At 33.1% G+C, this 27638-nt stretch overlaps 1 long non-coding RNA gene and 1 pseudogene across 1 annotated transcript; both read left to right on the top strand.

Annotated features, from left to right (window-relative positions):
• The first annotated feature begins 229 nt into the window (after positions 1 to 229).
• LOC127724014 (uncharacterized) lies at positions 230 to 4712 on the top strand. Its single transcript, XR_007992296.1, has 4 exons — positions 230 to 246; positions 2242 to 2388; positions 3228 to 3375; positions 4632 to 4712. It is a non-coding gene; the product is annotated as an uncharacterized LOC127724014 (long non-coding RNA).
• Positions 4713 to 21613: 16901 nt separating this feature from the next.
• Positions 21614 to 27638, top strand: part of LOC127724864 (uncharacterized) — a 29343-nt pseudogene continuing 23318 nt past the window's right edge.

Genomic DNA, 27638 nt, shown 5'->3' with positions numbered 1-27638 from the left:
TAAGCAATCTAAGGCATCGTAACAAACAAAAATAATGTTTCGAATACATATCTGTCGGATACATATAACGTGTTTAAAGCTACTTAAAAAATGTGAATGCTGCACTTTTGAGTGTTTCTTTTGTCAACTAGTATATTAGTTGGATTCCTTGCTTTTCTGATAATAAAATCTGCTGACCTACATTTATTGGTATAAATTGTGCAGGACCGCCGTATGTCATTGCCTCCATAGACAACTGAACAAGGGGTAAGGTGTAACGGTACTTCAGTCTCATGTTATTAGTATTTTATAATTTATTTCGACAGTTAAGGATACTGTTTTTCTATGTTTTTCTGTTATCGGTGCTTGTGCAAGTGTGAATGTATACTTTCCTTACTTTGGCCGCTTCTTCTATTCTTTCTTTTTTGCTTTTTTTATTATTTCCTTTTACTACTTAGTGAAATTCACTTCGTGGTAATGCTTTAAACAGAAATACGCTTCGAATAAAAAATTGAAAAACAGCAAAGGCGGAATTGATATTGTAATTGATATTTAAAAAAAAATGCGGCATATATGTTGTCCATTCGTGTAATGTCTTTTAGCTTTTGAGTTTGCCCTTTGATAAGGGATTTTCCGATTTTATTTTTCTTGGAGTTCAGTATTTTTGTAATTTTTGTTATCAATACTAGTCTACTTATTGTTATGTGTTTGTTGGCTGTTCTTTTAAGTCTTTCTTTTAATGCTTCGCTATGTTATCTACGTTTGTCAAACAATTATCTCGGTGGTTTTGATAAAAAAAAAACATCAGTGCATCAGTGTAAGAAAGTGATATTTTTGATAAAGGACAGTGCATCAGTGTAATAAAGTGGTATTTTTGATAAAGGACAGTGCATCAGTGTAAAGAAAGTGATATTTTTGATAAAGGACAGTGCATCAGTGTAAAGAAAGTGATATTTTTGATAAAGCACAGTACATCAGTGTAAAGAAAGCGATATTTTAATTTTGTTAATAAGCTGGGATTAAATAGTTTATTGCTATCAGAAAAATAAACTGTGTCCATTTATTTCTGCTAAGTAAATTCGCCTTTTCAATCTTTATTTAAAAAACTGAAGGATCAAAGCATTATTTTAAATGCGCCAACCTATAACAAACACGATTTGTGATACATTCAACGGGTCCAAATTGTTTGTAAGATTATGTAATATGTCCCTAGACAATTCAATGATTTCAAAATTTGGGTTACATGCGCGTGTCCTAACGATTTACTGTCACCAGTAAGAAAAGAAATAACCAGTTTAATCGTGAAAACATTTCAACACAAACACAAATAACTTGTGTGACTTTGACGTTTAACCTGTTAACTATAAATCAGATAAGGATCATTCTTTTCACCAATTACAAAGTTTGGTAAGCTCTAGACTAAATATATACTACGGACTATTTTAAAGATAAGTACTGTGAACGAAATTGTTAGTCTATCCCCGTAGCACATTTAAACTTTCTGCAAATTATGATGTTATTCAGCAGTAGCAGCAAATATTGATCGACTGAAAGTAGATGAAATGTATTTCCTTAGAATCGATACTTCACGGTAGAACACAATTTGATACTTTCAAAATGTATATGTTTTTCAGTGTATAATAGTCTTCTGCGATGTGGAATACATTATCTTGGTTGTAAATGCTGAGTTAAAGCTATTAGTGCTATGTTACCTTCAAAGTACTCCGTTTCTCCTTTTATATATAAATGATTAAATAAAATTTTAATTGATTAACATTTGTATTAGAAAGATAAAAGTAAGAGTAGTTTACACTCCAGCATGATTCAATGGATTCATTCTTATTTAGTTTTAAGTTTATCCATTTAGTTAATGTAATAAATAACATTTATCTCCACGTGTTTTCATATACATTAATATGAGAAATCGATTCTCTCCGTTGTATCCTGACTGGATAGCTATTTTATGTTTTGTGCGCTTCGATGTATTTGCAGTTGCTTTCAATGCTTTAGATCTGGAGAGCAGCGCTATAAACGTTACTCAAGAAAACACACTGTTCGCACTAGTACTGGAATCGGCATAGTACATTTATATTACACTATTTTAGTATCTACGATATTTACTAATTACATTAAAATTATTATGATTATTATCATGCTTAAATTTGTCCTTTATTTTAAATTTGTAACATGTTGAATAGCTTTAGTGGCAGTAAAGTTCGAAAATAATTTCGTCGCCTTATTTTGTGCGTCTTATTTTATCAGCACTACAGTGTAATATCTAGTCTCCAATCATGAAAGTTGCTATCGTTTTACTTGCAATCCTACCAATTATCCTGTCTGCAAGCTTTCAAGAACATCAACTTTACAAGGATGCATACAACACTTTGTCCCACGAAGACCGAATATCAGGTATGTATATTTTATTAAGAAGGACGATCACATATTATTAACGTTCTTCAGGAAATCTTTAAATAATTTTCAAGGATAAATTTATTCATTGATTGATTGATTAACTGCTGCTTACCCCTCAGTAGCAAAACATCGAGGAAAAAATTTAATGCTTAAGAATATGTACTTTTAACTCTTAACGTGATATCTTCAAGTTATGAATTTTGAATTTTTTAGGCGTTATCTAGATCTGAACACATTTGTAGCGCAGTAATTCGTTCTTCTTAATGACACTTTCTCAGAGTAAGAAAAAAAAAACAATTTAAGGCTTTGGCCAGCCTTCCTGTTCTAGCAACATTCCAGTAGTGCCTGCATATGGAGTATATTCTCCAAGTTGATACAAGCTTGCATTTCCTATCACGATTTTCTTGATAGAGGGTTGCTGCTTTCAAAGAAGCAATTGAAATTTTACGGACGCTATCAGGAGTTCGTTGACCGTTATTGACTATCTGTTATCCGATATGTTTTAGTTGGTGTAACAACAATCCTGTCCTCTTTTTCCTCGAATGTGATCTACCGAATTTGACTTATCACCGGCTCTGCACTTATATGAGCGACACGACTGGTGCCACATTTTGTGGGGTTCGTGTTGCTCAGTCTAATTGTAGAAAAAGAGAGGCGAAATATAGCAATGGGGTATTCAAACTCATGAATCGAAAACAAACTGAGAATGCTATGAAAAAAACGACGAAAAGACAAACAACATATACAAAACACAACATAGAAAACTCAAGGAAAGTACACTGTAGCATATATAGTTTATATTCTATTAAAATAAAAATTGACTTTCTTTTTACCAGTTCATGACGCTTATGAAAAAGTGAAAAACTTTCTCGGGGGCCACGGAAAAGAAATATCTGGAGCCTCATGCTCAATTGTTTGTGCTAGTGCCACTGCTTTGGAAACACTTGGACTATCGGCCCCACTATGCGTAGCTGCTTGTGGACTGTAAGTATTGTATTTCTCGCAATTGCGAAAATTTTCGGAAATATTGGTTTTGTGCATCCTTAAGCTGCTATGCGCTTACTTCACTTATATTTTGGTTGTTGTATTTAATCGTTTGCTAGAATGTTGGTTGCCATATGTGAAGCGGTGAAAGAGTCTGATTTCTTAATTGTATGAAACCTGAAAGTATGCAATAAACTAATTGAATGGTTTTACACTAGTAATTTTTGGGACCCTTTATAGCTTTATAGCCAAGGCTCCGTGTTGAAGACCGTACTTTGACCTATAATGGTTTAGTTTTATAAATTCTGACTTGAATAGAGAGTTGTCTCATTAGCACTCATACCATATCTTCTTATATCTAATAAACCAATGAAATAACAGTGGACTATATGAGCAATCGAAGAAATTTGCTTTTATCTATTATTTAACCATGAAATTGAAAACATCAAAACTATGGTAATGTTATTTGTATATTATTATGATAATGTTTAGTTCGTTGTCTACAAAAGTTTCTGTTACTTTCATATGTGTGGTTTTTTTAATTAAAAAATGTGATTCTACATACATGTGATTGCAAAATGTACGAAAACTAAGTAAACGGTGAAGCCTAGCCCAAGATAACATTAAGAAGTCAATGATTTTCTTTTCTAGCTTTTGATTGGTCAAAACTTTGTTGAAAGTGAAGGTGAATACAGAAAATTCAAATAGTATTGCAGTGATACAAAACGTATTATGTATCTTTCTAAAAGTAAACCATTATAGGTCAAAGTACGGTCTTCAACACGGAGCCTTCGCTCACACCGCACACCAAGTTATAAAGGGCCCCAAAAATTACGTATGTCTTTCTATGTTGTGATGTTACACTATTGTTTCAGAAAAAGGGTGAAGGTTTGGTACCATTAAAACGTTTAAACCCGCTGCATTTGTTTACACCTGTCCTAAGTCAGGAATCTGATGTTCAGTAGTTGTCGTTTGTTGATGTGGTTCATAAGTGTTTCTCGTTTTTTATATGGATTAGACCGTTGGTTTTCCCGTTTGAATGGTTTTACACTAGTAATTTTTGGGGCCCTTTATAGCTTACTGTTCGGTGTGAGCCAAGGCTCCGTGTTGAAGACCGTACTTTGACCTATAATGGTTTACTTTTTTAAATTTTGACTTGGATGGAGAGTTGTCTCATTGGCACTCATACCACATTTTCTTATATCTATCCAATATTTCTAGATATTTATTAATTTGTCACTTTTTTTCTTTTTCAGAATCAGCATCTTCGGATAAAAGATTTGTCGTTCATGATAGGTTTTTTTCTGTGGCTTAGCTTTAAGTAAATAAAATCACTTTCCGAGCTATTTTTTATTATATTTATCTTATTTTGTTGTATTAACTAGCTTAATTACAACACATTAGATGTTTCTGTTTTATATACCTTATATAAAATTAGGAAAATGTATTATGATTGCCTTTGAGACAACTCTCCATAAGAGACCAAATGACATAGAAGTTCACAACTATAGGTCCCCGTATTTATGCATTCTTGCCATTTAGGAGCTAAGTGTTGACGGAAGATTTTTATGGAATCTTCGATCGAGTCCTTTCGCAACTTATATAAATTCTATTGCGTTGGTTTTTTTTAGATTTAGTTTTCTAGGTTTAATTTTGTAATATTTTGATTTTTCAATAGATATAAGAAGATGTGGTATAAGTGCCAATGAGACAACTCTACATCCAAGTCAAAATTTATAAAAGTAAACCATTATAGGTCAAAGTACGGTCTTCAACACGGAGCCTTGGTTCACGGCGAACAGCAAGCTATAAAGGGCCCCAAAAGTTACTAGTGTAAAACCATTCAAACGGGATCTGTTTCTATATAATTATTATTGTTTTGTATATTCCTTGTATAAAAAAGTGTTTTTATTTCAAATTTATAGATAATGTCAGGAATGAGGGATATACGTTTACATATATAGATGTTTTATGAATAAGTTAATGTTTTAAGTTTATTTTGACTTATTAAAGTTTATGAGTCATCAATAGACCTAAACAGGAGTAAGGGGACGGGTGTTACTAATTGTTTCGCGTTGTTCACTCTTTAGTTTACTGTTGGGATCAATTGGAGTTTGTATTTTACTTCCTGCCAATATGTTGTTGGTTTTTTAAGACTAACAATTCTGACTGCCCACTTGGTATATTGTTAAAAAGAAATATACGGGAAAATGTCATGATATACCAGACACTATTTGCTGAATAAGGATTTGGCAGCTAGGTAGAGTTATTAAAATTGTGCCTTAATGACCCAAAGCAGATAAACAATTTGATATTAACAAAAAAATAAAGATACGATGGGATAAAGTCTGAGGTATACATCTTTAAAAGTATCTTAAATAACAAAAAACTAATTTTTCTCGATATACATTTTATGAGTACTGAACAGAAACGAAACAGGGCGAAACGAAATGAAACCGGAGAATGAGAAAAGGAGCACATCGAACCGAAACAAAATCTGTATTTTAAGAAACTATACATCTTTAAGTCATTTAAAAAAATAATTGATTTCCTGTCCTAGAAACATCTAACAAATTCAAAATGGGGTCGTTATTATTTTTTGCGGATTATTCTTTAAAATAAGCAAGTCGCATCAACTGTCCGGGACGACCAAAGATCTGCAAAAATAATAAAAAAACAACTATGAAAGAATTCAAATACCTAGGAATATAGATATCTGAAAAATCACCTGACATATGAAAGAGAGATTGACATCACTACTATATTCAGCAGTAATAACATTAACGGTACCAATTTTTCTGAACCAGATGCGCATTTCGACAATAAATGTCACTTCTCTGACGCTTGAGGCCAAAATATTTGAAAATTCCGTATATACTAAAAAGAACAAAAAGTATAACCAAATCCGGGCTCTTCATGAGGGATATGTATTCCTTAATTTCAAATAATTTCCAAATGTTTTTATTATTATTATGATAGAGAGAACTGAAGGAAAACTGACACGACAAGTGACGGTAATTTGTCTACTTTGAACAGCTGCCAAAAGCATGTACCTTTTGTTATCCAGCTTTTTAAGAAGGGATATAGTTACGATACTGTTGTCAGGTCATTGAAGATGGCATGTTTTGGAATTAATATTGATTCACTCATAGGTTCTTTGCACCGGAAATAAACACATTTATTCTAAAACCAGTTGTTGGCATGATACGGGTTATGTTCTTCTCGTATATTTTATGATGGTATGATACTAATCCCCTAACGGGAGGTATTATGCTTGATTTTCATACAATGAAGACCAAATCTTTCATCAGTTTAATTGACGTCTGGACCTGGCATGTCAGTAACTGCTAGTAGTCCTTTGTCAATTTATGTTGATTATTGTCATTTTGCTTTGTTTCTTCTGTTACTTATTCTAACATCGGACTCTGACCTCTTTTAAACAGAATTTAACTGTGCATATTGCTGTGTGTTTGTTTATTCCACATTGGCTAGAGGTATAGGGTTGAGATCTCACAAAACATGTTTAACCCCGCCGCATTTTTGCGCCTGTCCCAAGTTAGGAACCTCTGTACTTTGTTAGTCTTGTGTTTTTTTTTATTTTGGGTCATTTATATGTTTCAGAGTTTAATGTGACGTCCATTTTCGCTGAACTAGTATACCAGCTGAAGCCCGCCTCCGGGTGCGGGATCATCTTCTCGCTCTGTTGAAGACCCATTGGTGCCTTGGGCTGTTTTCTGCTCTTTGGTCGGGTTGATGTCTGTATGACGCATTCCCCGTTTCCATCCCAAATTTTATTGAGTTAAAAAAGGGGATTGAAAACTAAACTATAATTCTTTTCTTCAACTACCATAATAAATATCGAATTCTTATATTGACGCAATTGTATATTTTAAAATTCTACGTACAGAAAAAATGTCTTAAGATCGGATATCTATAAGTTTGATTTTTGGAAGTAAGGTAAACGCAATTTCGAATATAAGATAATGCAAAATAAACATCAGGCTTGCCAAACTTAAAGTAGGCGTACACACAGTATTCTTTTATTGAACAGCGGCGTCAGTTTGAATGTGCGGGATGTATAAATACACAGCCCCGACCGGTTGAAGACGGTACATTAAATCCGGACTTTTTCACGGTATGTTTGCATTATAGGACACATAGACAACTTTCGAGGGGTCGTTGGTAGCAAATTGTTTCACCTCATCTTGGCTTACATCACTTATCGACTTAGCAGAACCTACCTAATTCAATAAGTATTTTTTTCTCGTCCTAAATGTGCATAGAATATTTGTAACTGGACGTTAAACAAGCAACAATCAATCAATATATTCAAATTTATCAGACAGTTACTGTAAATTCAGAAATTATTGCAAAGTTTGTTTTAATGCGAAAAATTTGTCTCACTGAGTATCGCAATAATAATAACTCATTCTGGTATCTGGTATAAATATCTGTTTATCGCTATTTTACGAATTTTTCCTTTGATCGTGCTGACTGATAATTTCCGTTCTCAGCGGAGTCGAGTGATATGAAAATTATCGCTAGAAACTAGGGGAACACTTGCCGTTGTCAAGGAAATTTACAACGTCTTCATGGGTAAAATAGCGATAAACAGATTATCATTGGTTATCTCAACTTGATTGCTTTTCTCGCTTTCGCCGTACCGGCTCAAGCGAGAAAATCAATCTCGTTGAGATAACCAACGATAATCTATAAATATAGCTTTTCCTAAAATCGCACTAACAAAATTCGCATTTTTGTTCAATCTTCTAAAATCGCAATAATTTCTGAATTTACAGTAAACATTTATAAGAATGGCGTCCACATAAATACATAGCAGTTACATGTAGAATTGGGATGATCAATCTGATGCCTTGTTGACAGTAGTCAGCACTTCAGTGTTGACATGAATTAGCATTGATATTGTCATAATTATAAATTAACTGGGTTTTTTTTTCGATAAAGTAAAGATATTTTATCCCAAGAATAGATTACCTTTAGCTTCAAAACCTTTTGAAATGTTGGGTTCTCAATACTTGTCAACTTCGTACTTTATTTGGCTTTTTTTTACTTTTTTGATTGGAGCATCACTGATGAGTCTTTTGTAGATTAAACGCTTGTCTGGCGTTAATAATCTTAATTCTGATATCAAAGATGAGTTTATATTGGTAGAGTGTCAGTTGTCTGCACATTAGAGAACCTCTGAAACAACCGACTAGGTCGCATGTCGTAAAGAAAAAATTAGGTCCCACATATTACATTAAATTCCCTGCACTTTACCTTGCAGAACACACGAACTAGAATTAATTTGATCGCTTCCAAAAAATGTATGAAATATTTGCAACTGGGCGTTAAACAAACAGTAATCAATCAATTGACAACTAAATCAGATAGGACAAGACACCACAGTAAGACGAGGGGATTTTCAATCAACTGATTCACATTTTAAAGAAGACACATCAACCATGCAATGAATCTACAGTGTATAAAAAGACACGTTCGCACTGGGAATGCATGTAGTGACGTCATAGATTTCAAGACAAGTAAGCTATGTTTATCTGGCTGCTGTTTCATATGTAAAACCGTTAGCGTACGTTTGATCGTTGACCAAACATGGTCGTGCATTGCGTGTAATTCGCAAATACTTTCTGCGTGTAGTTGAACTTGTCGACTTACATACTGAGACACAATGGACGCAGGGCAATAAGAGAAAGAGTTGTCCGAGACAGCACCAATATAATGGAAAATTTAATGAGATTGATATCATATATAGATATCGACTTCACCGGCAGAGCATTTTGAGCTGGTTTCTGTCGTTAACCCTCGCCTGGAAAGAGCAACGTAGAGGAACTTTGCCATCCATCTACGGAACATGATTTAACAACATTGAGGTATTATGCCAAAAGTGGGTTCCTGTCAGAGATAAAGAGATATTCATGGGATTCGTCGGTAACAGCCGCATTATTTCATCTGTAACATAGTCAATTGTCACGACTCTTTCATTATATAAATTTCCCCCTGGACCAAGTATCCTTAAGAGAGATTATTTAGTGTCACCAAGGATATTAAAATGTTAAACAATTCTAGAGAATTCAAACGGCACAAATTAAAGCTTATAACATTAAACAAAAAAACAATTGTGGCAAACGACAACCATTGGACGGTTCTTAAGTATAACCACGTGCTTACAACATTTTACGACACCAACGTATAGGTGTCGACGGCATTCAGAGACATCAAATTACTTTTCAAAAACTATACTCTGATTTCATATTTCAACAGTATTGGTTTGTCTTGGGAGTGCTTATAGAAAATATGTAAATAGACATGTTAGATAAATGTTTACAATTGAAAGTCGAGAGTCAACAGTTGAGACATTTAAACAAGGGAGCTACCATTTGAATTTTATGGGGGGGGGGGGGGGGGGGGGGGGGGGGCTAGGATAAAAAAAATTTGTCCTGCATTTTTTTTAAGTTGTTATCTCTGTCCTGCATTTTTATCTTTTAGTTTATCCTGACTTTTGTTTACATAAATTGTCATCCATTTACGACACCAACGTATAGGTGTCGACGGCATTCAGAGACATCAAATTACTTTTCAAAAACTATACTCTAAAAATAAGGCGTAGATACTTTAATTCAGTCACGGACCCGCGATGTCGCGGGTGTGTTCTAGTTGCTACCAATAAATATAAAATATTTGTTGTAGCTAATATTTATTTTAGAAAACAAATGTTAGCGAATGTCATTCCCATATTTTGTAAGTTAAAGATGATTATAAGTTGATTGCTTGATTGATTGGTTGATACAATGTTTGCATGATATCAAGACTTTAGCGACAAATTTTTCGGTACACATTTACACTACATTGTTGTTGATTGCTTAATGTCCGGTGGCAGAAATTGCATGCATTTTCAGGATTAGAACACATTCACTCTTCATACATTTGGCGTGCCTCGGTACTTATACATCCCGCCATTGTGTTGTGCTATTGTCAATTTTGTATTCTTGTCTTTCATTTTTGCTTATGTACTTTGTCTATAGAGTGTGTAAATGCCATTTTGTTTTTCTTTGTTGAAATAGTTATTTGGTTTTATAGTGATTAAGATTATACTAAAACGTTGACGGCTGTACCCTCAGTTTATTACATTTTTACCTATTACGTCTGTTTGTTTTACTCACACATTGTTGTCAATATAATGGAATTCTATGCAAATGTCATACAAGTGAAAGGTTAAGCTAGCTATAAGACCCGGTTTAATCCACCATTTTCTACATTAGGAAATGCCTGTACCAAGTCAGGATATGACAGTTGTTTTCCATTCGTCTGATGTGTTTGAGCTTTTGAATTTGCCATTTTATAAAGGACTTCCTGAAAGTGGCGCCCTCTCTACACGAGGCATCAAATTTAACGTCCCTATTCTGACCAGACGTGGCTGCATACTTATACATTCCGCACAGCCAAACGAACGCCCCACTTTGGCAAGGGTTTTACTACCGGAAGAAGACCTAAGTGACAATTTTTCTAATCCCCAGTCATCCTCGGGGAATACATCATATGAAAACACAAGCTAACCGACACTGATACATATACACCATCAATAAAGCAATAATTGTAATCTTCTCAAAATAGTTACTGTATATTTTTAGCCATAAAACCAATTGCCTTTACTGTTTTAAGTTTTCAAGTGAATTAGAATTGTCGGATCGTCCTATTAAAACATAAATTAGTTTAATCACTATTTGTTAAAACAGAGAAGCGAAAGATGCCAAAGGGACAATCAAACTCACAAGTCGATAACAAATTATCAAAGCCATGGCAAAAGAATAGAAAAAAGATGAGACAACGGGATGATCTTATAAATGTGTTTTCAAGAATGGAAACGACAATGAAATTTAAAATGTTTACGAGTGAATGCGGATTGGTAAGCTCATCCTCGTTGTATGAACTCGTATTTTGAAACACATGTATTGTCTCGCCCGCTGTAATAACTTGCAATTAATTTCTGTTGATCATTAACAACTTGGAAAAGAGAATTTTTGGTAAATGAGGATTGGCTCGTTCAAACTCATAAATCGAAAACAAACTGACCATGGCAAAACACAAAAAACGACGAACAGACAAACAATAGTATATAAAACACAACATACAAAACTAAAGACTGATCAACACGAACCTAACCAGAAAGCGGGGATGATCTCACGTGCTCCAGTAGTATAATCAGATCCTGCACTACATGTGTCACCCGTCGTGTTACTTATGTTAATTTTATTTTAAATTCATTATTTTTTTTTATTTTCATGCTTTCTCCTTTATGGTCACTTTTATTTCGAAAAGTGAATTTGGTTTAGATTCGTTGTTTTTTTTCTGTTAACTATGTCAAAATAATGTTGATTAAATTTGAAATAATAAACTTTTAATATGTAAGCTGACTCTTATATTAGGAATATTTAGGGAAGCTATACAATAATTTTTCATTAGTAACAGTTATACATATCAACCAAATAGAAAAGGTTATCCTCCAATTGGTCATCGATTGTACAAATAACATGTACACAAATACATTTTTGATATATTTTGTAAACTTGTACAAATAAAGTCTCCTGTTACTCCGACTTTAGCAAACGTTTATATGATAAAATTGAGAATGGAAATGGGGAATGTGTCAAAGAGACAACGACCCGACCATAGAGCAGACAACAGCCGAAGGCCACCAATAGGTCTTCAATGCAGCGAGAAACTCCCGCACCCGGAGGCGTCCTTCAGCTGTCCCCTAAACAAATATGTATACTAGTTCAGTGATAATGGACGTCATACTAAACTCCAAATTATACACAGGAAACTAAAATTAAAAATGATAGAAGACTAACAAAGGCCAGAGGCTCCTGACTTGGGACAGGCGCAAACATGCGGCGGGGTTAAACATGTTTTTTGAGATCTCAACCCTCCCCCTATACCTCTAGCCAGTGTAGTAAAAACAAACGCACAACAGTTCGCACAGTAAAACTCAGTATAAAAGAAGTCCGAGTCCGATGTTAGAATAGGAAACAAAAGAAAATAAACAAAATGACAATAATACATAAATAACAACAGACTACTAGCAGTTACTGACATGCCAGCTCCAGACCTCAATTAAACTGATTGAAAGATGATGTCTTCATCATATGAATATCAGGCACAATCCCTCCTGTTAGGGGTTTAGTATTATACCGTCATAAAATATATGAGAAGAACATAACCCGTGTCATGCCAACAACTGGTTTTAGAATAAATGTGTTTAATTCCGATGCAAAGACCCTATAAGTGAATCAATATTAAAGCCAAAATATGCAATCTTTAATGACCTGACAACAGTATCGTAACTATATCCCTTCTTAATAAGTCTGTTTAAAGGTTTTGTTAGCTTTTGAGGTGAATACTGAAATTTTTGTGCTTTGTAAAAAATATTACCATAAAAGATTGGATGTGAAATACCCGAACGTATAAGATGTCTGCATGTTGAGTTATATTAACGAATGATGTCCTTGTACCGATGATAAAATTTAGTAAATGTTTTTACTAGTTTTTACTAGTTTATGATATCGAAAATGTAATAATTTTTCAGTAATACATAAATTTCTCTCGCTAAAATCTAATACGTTGTTACATACACGAGCGAATCGTACAAGTTGAGATATATAAACACCATAAGATGGTGACAAGGGAACGTCACCATTTAAAATGGATAATTAACGATAGGAAATGAAAAATCATCTCTTTTATCATAAATTTTTGTATTAAGCTTCCCGTTAATGATATAGATATCAAGATCGAGGAAAGGACAGTGGTCATTGTTAGTATTAGCTTTATTTAAAGTAAGTTCAACAGGATAAATTTCTTTAGTATACATACTGAAGTCGTCATTATTGAAAGCCAATATATCATCCAAATATCTAAAAGTATTGTTAAATTTTTGTATCAGATGTTGTTTCGATGGGTCTTTGCTGATTTCAGTCATAAATTGTAACTCATAACAATACAAAAACAGGTCCGCAATAAGTGGTGCACAGTTAGTCCCCATTGGAATTCCGATAACTTGACGATATACGGAATCTTCAAAGCGAACAAAAATGTTATCAAGTAAAAATTCAAGGGCAGATATAGTATCAAAGCATGTCCAATTGACATAGTTCTTTTGTTTGTTGCTACTAAAAAATGACCTTAAAGAGTTTGAACATATGTATTCGCATTCCGACTTTTTAAATGCCCATTTAATTAGGTGTGTGAATTTTTTCTTAATAAGAATATGAGGCAAAGTGGTATATAGGGTAGAAAAATCAAAACTTTGAACAGATTCAAAATCACCAATATATGCATGTAATTTATCAAGTTTTTGACACTCCAAAAGTAATTAATTCCACTATTTTCAAAGGCCTTATTTGAACAATTTATTATCAGGTTTTTGATTGTACCAAGTGTACTAGTAAGTAGAATAGACAATTTAGTAGTGGAACAATGACTTGAAGACGAAATAAATCTATATTTGTAAGGTGATTTGTGTAGCTTCGGAAGCCAGTACATATTTGGGACTTTCATTGTATTTGGTTCTGCTTGTAAAGAAGTAGCTAACAGTTTATGTTTGTTACAGATATCGTTTTGAGAAAAATGAAGTCAGTTGGAATGTTGGTGAATTCGTCATTTCCTTTTGCAGAAATTCAATGTAAAATTTACGTCAAACTATAATGATATTATTAGCAGCTTTATCAGCCGGGACAAAAACAAATTCCTTGGCTAGTTCTTTTAGTTTATGTTTGATACGAGAAATAGGATTTTTATGGTTGTTGTTAAGAGTAAAATGTTCTTTAAAATGTTGTATACGTATATCAACTATCTTCATTACTGAATTTAAAAAAAAGAGTCCAAAGATTTTTTTGTCAGCTTTTTTCCCGTTTTATCCATTTCAAACAGTAAGCACGAAGTGAGTCGTGGATGATATTACGACACTCATTCCAATTAATAATTGACGGGGGGCGATATTTAGGTCCTTTACTGAGGAATGATTTTAACTCTCGGTCGCGAACGATGTTAAGGTCTCCTGGTATAACATGGGAAATGGGGCCATAAGTGTATTCGGAATTACTACAATTACATGATGTAGGTGTATTTTCACTGATATTTACATCTTTACAGACTTGGCTATAATTAAACACAAATTTCCGGGTAGGTTTCTTGTAAATATAACAAATAAGAGAACATTTGTTTTTGGATAACAGTTCATTTTGGGGTTTTCTTTGCGCTCCGCGTTTAATAACATGAACGGTACCAATTTTGATTCACCAGATGCGCATTTCGACAAATAATGTATCCTCAGTGATGCTCGAGGCCAAAATATATTGGATTATACAAACTCTAGTACAAATGATGAAGAGCGGATCAAACCAAAAAATATTTCGATTTCTTTGAACTATTTGATATAAAACAACTAAACCTTAAAGTGCCGGGTGTAAATTACAGGATAAAAACAATATATTTACATTGTCGGAAAATATAAAATTTATTTGTATGAGCTTTTGAAACAGGACGAAAAGCGAAGACAAACTTGATAACTTATAAAATAACTTAGCTTGACATGTTAGAAATATATTTGAGCTTAGCAATAATTAAGTAATGAAGTTCAAATTTAAGTTATATACTTATTTGAGTATTTAATTAATAACTTACCTTGTCTTGGCTTAATTATCTTCCCTTCATTAATCTAAAACAAACTTCAGATACACTGCAAAGATTATTTCTGCAAATAATTCATAATTAATGGACAAAGTTCTAAAGATTTGATATTCTTTGCAGATGAGTTTCCAATATGATGCTGCCAAAGTAAAAATGAGAGCCACAATCTGCCTAATGTGCAATGACCAGTCTGTTTACATTGGACAGAAGCACATACATCTTAGTGAACCACATTTCAATAGCCAGATGTCCATACTATTGTACACTCGGTCAATTTAGATGTACCACACTGAACGATCTACAGCACAAGCAAATGTGACCTTCCAAAAACCTCACCAGTCTCTGAAAGCCAATTAAACAGAAAACAAAGAGAACAAATATTACTTCCTGGGATCAAAGAATCCATATTATCTAGAAGCAGGGAAGGATTTCAAGACAGAGAGCAGGATTAGGAACCTCATTTTATGCTGTTATGGTTAGTTCTTCTGGAAACACTCGCTATTTGCCTTATGTCCTTTTCCTGAACGGCCAGTGGGACGGGCAACTGTTTACATTCCTACCTAAATGGCACAATCAGTCATAAAGAGTAATCAACAAACTAGGTCAGATGCTACTACAAATGAACCTGTCATAGATACCTCTTCCTAACTGCCTCCACCACCTTTTGATTTTTTTGCCAGGACGATGGTTATTCTCTTCCATATTGTAATCTACAGCTTTGCCAACACCTGAATCTGATATCGTTGAGGAATTACTGCAGCAGATTCGTTACACACTTGGTGTGGATCTACAACCTTCAATGATGTTGGTTATTTTAATTTTCCTGATTCACTGTTGATTGGTACTCCTGAGCTGAGTAAGCTTCACCAGTAAGGAATGTTTTCCGCAGAGAGCATGAGATAGAGGAGGAAAACCTATTGCATCAGCTTTTGGGAGCTACTCCACAAGCTCAGAATTCACCATCATTCAGCTAAGTGGAATGATGTTTCTTTGAACATCCTCCAGTGTCCTTCATCGTCGTCGTCATTTGGTTGTTCGGCACTGAGAGAGTTGATGCAGTCTATATCCACGCTAATGGAGAATACAGCCGCAGAACACGCTAAGACAAGAGAAGATATAGGTCAACTCCACATTATCGTCACCACCCTTGTATCTCAATTTCAGGGCTTGAGATCAGTAGTCAGAGAACAGGGGAAAGAGATCCGTAGGTGAAAGAATGACCAACCGAACAAAAACCCCATTGTCAACCGCTCTAGAATTCTGCAATGGCACCGGACGCCTACACCACGCAACCGTTAAATCATTGGACATCCATCACGATTTGCAAAGAAAAGAAGATGAACAATCATTAACAGTATATGTTTGTATTTTTATAATTTTATTGTTATATTTCTAATTTGGTAAGTAAGTATTATGAAAGTAATTTTGATATTTTAAGAGATTTTAAGGAAAAGAAAGTAGTAAATTTAACTTAAGGATGTATTTTAAGCTTGTCAGTAGTAACTTATTTAGTTCAATTTTTGAGAAACTAAAATTTTCATCATAAAGTTAAAGTTATGAAGATATCTCAATACAGATTTTAATTGCATTTTTCATGATAATCTATACTACATTTATTCATACTTTTTAGCTAAATGATTTTCATAGAAATTCATCAGAACAAAATTATCTCAAGTCATTTTTCTGAAATAAAGAGATACATTTAACAAGTTGGTACAAACAGTAATAACTAAAAAGTTGACATTATCTTTTTTAAAGAGTAAGAGAAATATGGTAAAACTTAAAAGGTATTAAATGAGAAAATACTGGATTTTATATTGTCGAAGTATGAAAACAATGTTGAAATCTGAGAAATTTTAAAAGATTGTTTTAACCTTAAAAAGTATGGTATAAGTAAAAAATGTATTGCTTAGAAATTTTAATCAACTTAACAAAGTATAACAAAAATATTGAAATCCAAGGCAAATTCAAAAAAGGGAAGGTCCATAAAAACAGACAAATTTAAACTAATCAACGGAACAAGCGAAAAACAACTGCCATATTTCTGACTTGGTACAGGCATTTTGCAAAGAAAATTGTGGGTTAAATCTGATTTTATAGCTAGCTAGACCTCCCACTTGTATGACAGTTGTTTATAGTTCCGTTATATTGACAATAATGGGCAAGTAACCCAAACAGACATAATAGGTTAATGTGACAATAATTGGGATCCAGCAGTCACGACTGTGTAAAAAATATAACTTTATTGCAAAAAGTAAAACCATGACGGGTTAAAATGCAAACATAACAGACATGTACACAAGAGAAATACAATACATGAAAAAAAGTTCTAAACAAGTCAATTTAATATTAATAATATATATATATATTAAGTATAAAGTAGTGTTGGATATTTGGTTGAAATTACCAACCCATTGTCAATTACTATCGATTGGCAGCAACCAACCGACTATCGGTTATAGTCGCATCATTATTACATGCCCTTTTTATTATATGAAATCAAGCATTCAGCCACATTGTACAATGTATATATTCTATTTCATTGCAGAGCTTTGGCCTATTGCTTATACATTGTACATCCACATCATTTGAACTCTGTTGGATAGTTGTCTCATTGGCAATCGTACCACATCTCCTTATTTTATATATACATCATTTGAACTCTGGTGATAGTTGTCCATTGGCAATCAATTACCATATCTCCTTATTTTTATATTTATTTGTTCACATTTTTTTGTTACTTTTCATATTTTAGTGTGAAAAAAACAGTGAACCAATTAGAGACCAGATTCAGATTGAACATATTTTGTCTTATAATTACAAAATTTATTTACAACAATGAAACTAAAATTTCTAAATTTCAATGGTATCACTCACATCACCAACATGATAATTTTAAATACATAGCTGTATCAAAAATTTTAACTAAAAAAATACTATCTGCCAGTATCTGGTCTCTGACTGATACATTATTTACTCTTTACTTTTGTTTCCACTAATAACAAGAGTTGAACTTGTTAAGTTGTTGCCATTTGATATTTGTTGGCTCCAGTTAATCATGTTAATAGTGTATTTTCAACTGTTGAGTCCTGCATACACTGTATTGGTCACTCACATAATAAGGACGTATGACATCGAATAATGCACAGTTTGCTTAACTTTGAAATGATTTTTTTCATTAAAATTCAGAAAATACATTCAAGAAATACATTAGAAGACTTGTTGATTATTATTGGATATGTCTTGAAGAATGTCTAATATTGTGGCGATTTTGGATGATAGCAGTGCCAAAAATGTTGTTGATATTGTTTTTTTTTTTTTTGTGGGGTCAAATATTTATGTAACATTGTGAATACTTTATGTATAATGAAGACTTTGTATTTTAATTTCAAGTGTGTTAACATTTATTTGTCTCTTTTTTTGCCAACTGTACTTTGTATTATAGCAATAGCTTGTGTATTTTAATACATAGTTACCTATTATATAATCATGTTGATATTGTATGATTCAGAGTGATAGGAAACGTGTGTTTTCTTTAGCGGCAGCATTAGAAAGAGAGTTACATTCACTTTTGCTTTTACCGGAAGTAACGGGTATTGTTCTGAAAGGAATCGTATAATTTTTAGACTACTGAAGTTATATTTGTGTATGTTTTTTGAACAGTATTTTATGTAAAATTTATGTAGAATGGAGTTTTATTAAAATAAGAGAAAATACTCTATATGATCTATTTTTGCACAGACGTTGCGCACCTTTTTGCGGTTATAGGGTTGGAATAACGTCATATACTTTGAAGTTAAGGTTTTCTTATTTGGTCATACATTTTAACCTTATTTGGAATTTCATGCGCGAAATACAAAACAAAAGCGTAAGTTTAATAGTAGTTTACTTCAGATCCAGCTTGTCCCTATCGCCTGTTCGCAGCTAATAAATATTGACGTGTCTGCTTTTTTCTAAATTTGAAGGTACAGTTTCTCTAATACAGAAGGTTAAAGTTCCTGAATATTGCGTTATAAATGCAATTTAATTATTTATAGCAGTTCCTCTAAAGAACTCTAATTGTTCCAGTTTCCAGTTATCAACGGAGTCAGAATTTTTAATAGTTTTCTTGTCTTCTTAAATATCTAAGTTTTGAGAATAAAGTTAAAAATGAACTTTAACTTTAAATAGGATAAAGGTGCCTGAAGTCGTTAAAAGTGTCCGTTTGTTTTAAATAGTTGGATTGCTGTTAATCTATTTAATAATCTAGAAAAAGGGTTAAAAAATTGTGATTTATTGAAATCCTGAGCGTTTTGTTTTTTCTATTAAATTATTTTGGTCAGTTATTAGTTCCTGTTGGTGTCTGTCTTGTCTTGTGGTTGATTTAGTTGGAGGAAAAGGTTCTCACAGGTTCGCGAATATGTTACATTTGGCGTCGTCGACAGGATTCTACAGTTTCAAAGTGGAATAAAAATATCCTGTATAAATATATTGTTTAATTTTTATTTTTGCGATTCACACTGCTGAAAGAGTAGTCACATTTGTAAAGAGAGATAACAGACAGAACGCCTCGGCCGTTTCAAAGTTATACCGGGGGTTGGTACGACCTGGAACTCAACCCCTTTAAACTTGTAGCAGGCACACCAAGTGGAGAAGTTCAAATGAGGGTTCCGTTATCAAATTAAGAAACTAGACCTAAATCTCCTGAGAGGAGAGGTAAGGCAGATAAGGGGATTGGGGATGATAAATTAAGGGAAAAGTATGCAGAATTACAGCTGCAATTTGAACAGCTGAGCGAGGAGTTAAGGGTAGCGTTAGGTGGATCGGAGTCTAAAATATGGTAGTCCATAGGGCCGCGAAGCATCTAGAACCTGCTAGTGGGTTTGGGGACATTGCCCTTAAAGATTTGTTTTTAAATGAGATTCAAAATCATGCAATTTGAGCTATTTGTGCTTTTGGGCTTTTTGGAATAGATATTTCCTCCAGAATAATGAAAAAATAAAAAAAATGTTGAATGATTCTAATTTTTATACCCCCGCTTTAAAAAGTGGGGGTATATTGTTTAACCTCTGTCTGTCCGTCCGTCCGTCCGTCCGTCCATCCGTCCCATGAATATTTTTCGTCGCATCTTTATCAGATACTACATCATGAGGATTTCTGAAATTTGGTTTCAGGGTTTATATAAGTCAGCTATACCGTGTGATGCTTTTTCAGATTCATCACTCAACAACTTCCTGTTTACGTGCATATTTTTACACTTTTAAAATTATCCAGTTGCCGCGGGGGTATAATCAGTGAGCAGTAGCTCGCAGTTTCACTTGTTATTGTTTTATCAGATCTAGATTGACAAGGCTGTATGACTTCAATTGGAGAGAAGAGAACAAATATAGTTATGTAACACAGCTCCTTATCTTCGTTTTCCAGTTCCCCAGCACACATGTAAACGTCTTTTCCATTTTACAAGTAATTTTGATCAGGCTTATAAGCAGACTCAAATTCTGGGATCTCAGCTTCCTCAATCATTAAAATGTTATCAACGGTTGTGTACTGAAAAATAAGAATGGAAAAAATACTTTTACTGATGGATTTAAAATGGCCAAGACTTGTTTTAATTAAATCTATACCTGTTGGTAGGGAATTTTGTAAAAGTCAAATTAGTAACAAGAAACCCAGATGATTTTGTGGAGAATGTGTTGTTTCCATCAAAGTTTCTTGTTAATTCGACACACATAAAATATATTTGAATTAAAGAGTTCCAATGTCCCCCGCGTTGCACATATTTTATGTATCGAAAGTACAAGGGCAATAACTAAAAAAAACCACTTTTTTTTTGGTCTTGGCCTGATTATCTTGTTAAGGAAAATAAATTACATTTCAAAAAGACCTTCAAGGGCATTACTTACAGTAAACTATTAGTTTTATAAAAAAAATCTGGCAAAATTTGTACCCGTGAGGGCGCTATCGAGGCCATTTTCCATAAATTTAATATTTCTAAGGAGCATAACTCTTTTACAAAAAGTCGATCGGCCACCATTATAGAACTTGTCCGAGATATTGCTGATATTAACCTATAGTATAAGTTTTATAAAAATCTGGCAAGAATTGTACCCGTGAGAGCGCTAACGAGGCCATTTCCATAAATTTTATATTTCCACGGGGCATAACTCTTTTAAAAAGAGTCGATCGGCCACCATTATAGAACTTGCATGGATTTTTCTAGCATTCCACAGGTCAGGTATTCGGACCCATTCCCAATGGCAAAACTCCTACATTTTTCCCAATTTCAGGTGTGAAAATTCCCAAACGTACTCAAAATTTCATACGAGAAAAATCCGGAATATATCCTTACCGAAACTACGCTCTTCACTTTGAAGTTAAAAAAAGCGGTAAATTCTTATCACATGTGCGCTTTAAGAAGCCCGGTTATTTTGAGAATAAAATAAAATATTTTTTGACGTGTTTCTTTATTGTAAACATATCATCTCACAATAGCAAATACTATGTCAAGAAATTGAAAAATTCCGACGGCAACAAATCCCGTAAAATCATGAGCATGGGCTTTTTCAAACCAAGAGCTATAACCGCTGATGTCGCAACTGCTTGTAATGATGCAGCGTTATCTGATTCAATTGAAAATGCTACCGATGTTGTTTATGTTTCTTCTTATAACAATTTACATGATCCAAGTCAAACAAATGCCGATTCTCTGCTGATACAACCTGACGATCAAGCTTGTAAAGCTCAAACTCAAAGCTGTAAAGCAGATGATGAAATACCAATAACAATGAAACCTAGTAATGTCATAAATGTGTTGGTTACTGACAGGAAAACTGTTGATAGTGATACATTAAAAAAAAGTACATGTATCAGACAGAAGACTTGTTGATAAGAAGGAGATATGAAATGACATATAAGTGGTTATACTATAATAAATTCCTTAGAGGGATACGTTTGCAAATATTGTTTTATTTTTTATATTGAGTTATTTCCGTTTGATAGTGCTGACTTTAGTACTAAGGGGGTAGTTTTAGGGGATCATCCTACAAGACAAATACAAAAACATGAGATCAGCAATAAACACCAGCAATCATCTGAAAAATGTGTTCAGGCCAATATCAGTTTTGCACATAAGAAAACAACTAGTAAGCCATCTGTGTTACAAATGATAAAAAGTTCCAGTGAGGAAAAAGAGAAAGTTGATATACTCTAAACAGAAGTATGATGAAAAACCTTTTTAAATGCACAAACTTCATAGTTCAAAAACATTGGGCCCAGTCAAACTTTTAGGATTTTGTCAGATTTATTGCCTCCCTAGGTGTACAGGACTTGATTAATCACTTAGAATTTGCTCAACCACAAGCTAAATACCTGTCTAGCACCACTGTAACCGAAAGTATTGAAATATTGGGGAATGATTTTGAGGTTGAATCGTTAAGTTTGTTGAGAAGCAGCCAACTTTATTCACTCCTTGCTGACGAAAGTGCTGATGAAGCAAACAGAGAACAACTGAGCATATTTGCAAGTTGGCCAATGCTCGATTCCAACACATCAAATATCCATGTTGTTGATCATTTTTAGGACTCGTTAATGTTGAAAAACTTGACAGTGAATCCCTCCTGATAGCTATACAGGAGGAATTTTTAGATAGCAAGAAAATTGATGTTATAAAGTGCCGGTATATTGGACCGGATGGAACAAACACTATGAGTGGTCAAGTTTCAGGTACACATTTTTATTATCAATTCAATCAGTAACTCTTTCATAACATCAATTGCCTTCTTTTATAAATTTTTTAAGCGGAGGCCGAGACTCATTGTTGAAGACTTTAAAAAAAAAATCAAACTTTTCTTTTACTTTTTTAGTAGTTTATTCACAATGAACAGCAACTATTCAAGCACTATTCTTAGACATCACATAAACATTCTTTACTTAACAAAATAACATTGAAATTTAATTGTTCTTTGTTGTCTGGACTAGTTTATATAAGAAGCAAGAATGAAGTGATTATAATATTTTTCATTCATATCATGATTTTATTGAATTTATGAATATTTTTAAGAATTAACAGATACATGTAATAATTCCGGAGGGACATCCATAATCAAAATACTACTAGTATAAAATTGATAGAAGACATTATATGTGATTAAAAATGAATACAACGTCATGTTATTAATTAAAAAAAAAAGTATTGCAACAATTGAATAAGATAAAAAAAAAGTCTGTCATATTAAACACGACAAAGAAAAACCCTTAGATTTGGTAACACACCCACACCAAAAAATATTTAAAAAAAAAATTAAATCCAACTGCAACTAGTGGGAATGATGTAGGTAAGCATTCCCTGCTCCACTAGTGGCCCTGTGAGATTAATACTTTATAATGGCAAGTGCAGGATTATGATATTGATGCTTATTAATTACAGTTCATATTACTAATAATTGTAGGTCTTCAGAGGAGAATGCGACATTTGTCACCAATGTGCCTGTACATTAATTGTTGCAATCACCGACTAGCACTTTGCATGAAGCACCTTATGAAAGAGTCTCAGTACGAGGTTTTGGTAGATGTTGATGCTGCTCTTCTAGCTGTTTAGAAGTTGTTTAACTATTCTCCCTCTAGATTTGCTGTTTTGAAAGGCATCCAAGAAGCTTATGGTGACAAACTTTAACCATTATTCGTGCAGCAACCACACGATGGCTTTCCCATGGTAAAGCTTGTGTGCGATTTCTTGATATATACACACAAATTCTTGATACCTTAGATGCTAAATATACCAAGAAGAAAGAACCTGAGGTGTTTAGCTTGCGTATTGCTGTTACAAAAAAAGAAAATATGGCAATGATTTTATTACTTTGTGATGTTCTCAGGATTGTAAATATTCTGAGTATGTATCTGCAGGGTTCTGAAATTTGTCTTAATGATGTATCAGAGAAGGTCAAAACTACTACTAATCAGTTGTCAAAACTTGTAACTCTGCTTGAAAGAAGGGATCCTGATCTGTACGTTACCTAAATCAATAATATTTTTGATGAAATAACTGACCGTACTGATTTGCAAAGGAGGTTACGAGGTGACCATATTAATGTAAACCCGGATGCATTTCTGAAAAATGTCGAAATACCTTTCATTCACATTTTGATTAATGAAATCACAGATGCATATCATTGCTATCCCGTCTTCAGTGCATTTAAAGCTCTAGATCCAAGATGCTTGCCTGACACAGTAGAAGAATTAACTGAGTATGGAAAAGTAATTTTTATTGTTAATAATAATTAAGAAACACTTTTAGTTTATTACAGTAACGACTTTAATACATGGAAATGTCACAACGTCATGTACTAATTTCAATCAAAGAGTAAGACAATTCTTTATAATAGAATGTATGAGTTTATTACACTGTAACAAGTTACATGATATAAAAAGACTGAAATAGCTTATACCAGATTGCTGGTCTGCTCTTCATTATCTTTAGATTCTGTATGAAGTATTTTTTATTAAACATAAATAGTAAATAATTTATTGAACACCAATCACAAATTTTATTATTTAATGACTTCTTTATATTTCAGGGTGAAATAGACATTTTACTTCACCACTATGCTGTACCAAAAGTGGATGAATTTAAGAGACATGTGACCAGGTGTGATGCAGCAATAGACATGGTTGATGTTACCAGGGCACAGTATGCTGGTTTTAAGCACCAGATGTTTATGATGATGAGGTAATAGTTTACAAATTTAAATAAAACAGTTACTATTTTAAACAATTTTTGAAATTTTATTTGTCTCGTTTGTTGTGTTAATTTTGCAGTGAGTTTTAAGTATAATGTTGTAAGTTATCATACTTAAAATTCAACTTTTTGTTGATCTGTTATACAAACCAGCTGTAAATCGTGCATAGTGAATCTCATCTTTTAACTATTTCTAGTTTTAATGGCAATAAATTAATGAATTATACTCTTCACATCTTGCCTGGGCTGTGGCAGCCATTGTTGTATAGCTTTTAATTTTTAGTAGTGATTTAGTTCAATAGTTGAATCATATATCTTTAAAAGACTGTTTATGTTTAAAAAAATCAAGTTTTAATTTACCTTTCTGTTTTGATTATTGTTAAATATATTTTGTATATTTTCATAAAGCATTGATTCCAAGTGACGGCTTATTCTGAGGTGTGTATTCTGTAAACTTTGGTCTGGATAGCTAACTAAGATAATGTGCTTATTCCAGTTAATAGCAACATTTACAATGAATTAGGTTTCAGATTGATGATGTGATAAAACTTACAACTTTTACAAGTAAAAAAGAACAGCTTCACTTGAACTGAACAAGTTTTCTTATGATAATAGAATTATATTACAAGAATCAGATTTTCTGAACTGAACAAGAAAAGCTAGACACAATATTAATTTAATCAAATTAATCAGAGACATGTAGTATTGATAGTTATCAGACATTATTTTTTATATATGTACTAGTTATGTACAGAATAAAAACAAGGAGATGAGGTATGATTGCCAATGAGACAACTATCCACCAAAGTTTTTCTTCATTCATTCTTCAATTAAGTATCAGTATTCATTTTGAATCCAATTAATATTCCTTGTAGGCAAACTGGAAGAATTAAAACTCCAAGAGACATCCTTAATAATATGACAAAAGATGATGTCCCTCGTAATTGTGTTTCAAGGATTTCGGTTTTAGTACAATTAATGAACATTATTCCAGCATCTATAGTGGCAGTTGAAAGAAGCTTTAGTACTATGAATGATGTATGCAGCCCACTGAGATCTAGACTCGGGCAGAGCACATTAGAATATATTATGAGAATTTGTTTAGAGGACACCAGTTGCAGTGCAGAGTTGTTAGAGGATAAGCTTGATCGTCTTCCTGAGACATTTAAAAACAAAAACGACAGAAAAATAAAATCATGTAGTTTCTTTCTTTCTTTTCACAAAAAAGATAATTTCTAATCAATTATACACACTAAAACTCACTTCTGGTATACTTGTTGTTTTCCCAATTTCAATGAAAATCGCGTAAAAAAATTCCCAAAGCTGGCCAGGGTTCTTTTTCCCAAAATACTCAGATAAACCCCTGATTGTCCGAGATATTGCTGATATTAACCTATAGTATAAGTTTTATGAAATATGGCAAGAATTGTACCCGTGAGAGCGCTTACGAGGCCATTTTCCATAAATGTAATATTTCCAAGTGATATGACTCTTTTTTAAAAAGTCGATCGGCCACCATTATAGAACGTGTTCGAGATATTGCTGATATTAACCTATATTATAAGTTTTATAAGAATCTGGCAAGAATTGTACTTGTGAGAGCGCTAACAAGACCTGACGGACGCCCGGTATTTCTATATCCCCCACAATAGCGTGCGCGGGGGACACAAAACATGAGTGAAATTACCTGCTATGACTGGGGTAGCATGTCTTGCTTTGCTGTCACATTTTTTCAATTGGTGATATTTTCTAAATCTGTAAAAAGTAAATAAGTTTAATTTGATTTATTTATGAAGTTATAATTAATGTCATTATAAACATTAAACCTCTTTAAGAGCATCTTTATAAAAGGATCTTCTAGTTCGAACCCCTCCAGTGCTTTAGGCATTTATAACTATTTGTTTTATCATATTTATGACATTTATCAACAGGTAGTGTTTCCAGGGATACTAAAATCAGATTGGATAAATTGTGGCATCCAAGACGAGATCTCCATTCATTTTTTAAAAGTTCATGTTTGTCATTTCTGTTAAAATGACGAAGACAGTGAATCTTTGAAAAGTCTGAACTCACAAAGTAATATATTTAACATCTAACACAAATTAGCTTTCTGTTTTGGGAGTTTTTAGGAATGTTTAATTTTTTCCGTAACCAAAATTGTTACACAAACCTCACCAGGTCAATCAATAAAAAGTTAAAGTTTGTCAAAATCTTCGACCAGATCAGAGGGTCAACTTCAAAACTATCGCTTGAATCTTTTATCTTCTTTTGTCCTAGAATATTAGCTAGAATCTTGTCGTGTTTATACCAGCATTTCCAGAACAACACATTTTTCTTCACCTTTCTACCCACTCTAACATGTCTATGTATACAAACAACAAACAGATCCGTAGAATCACCATCTTCAACATTGCCTGGATGAGGCCTATTATAATTATGTATTTCTTAATGCATTTTGATGCCTCGGGTATTTCACATGTCATGCACTGTTTCCTGAAAAATACATCCCTGAACTTTCCTTTTGGTCTCAGTTCTGTTCTGTTCTGTTCTGGTATATTCCTCCGTTTTATCGGAGCACTCCACTTATCGAATGAGTATTAGAATTTTAAATACTTAACCGAAAAAGCGGATATTTTTATATTTTAACGATATGAAAAATATAATTTAAAAATAAAATTAGTTAGTTAAAGTGAATAAAATAAAAGTTTATAATGTCTTTGATGATATATTAAAAGATATTAATAAAAAAAAAAATATTATTCACACATCACAAATTACGGCACTTTGATTCACCAATATGAATAAATAAAAAAATTTACAACCTAATGATTTCTAGTCAATCGGT

The sequence above is a fragment of the Mytilus californianus genome, unplaced genomic scaffold (assembly GCF_021869535.1).
Source record: "Mytilus californianus isolate M0D057914Y unplaced genomic scaffold, xbMytCali1.0.p SCAF_14, whole genome shotgun sequence".
NCBI lineage: Eukaryota > Metazoa > Mollusca > Bivalvia > Mytilida > Mytilidae > Mytilus > Mytilus californianus.
The sequence above is the reverse complement of the archived record's forward strand: the minus strand, read 5'-3'. Positions and strand labels throughout refer to the sequence as shown.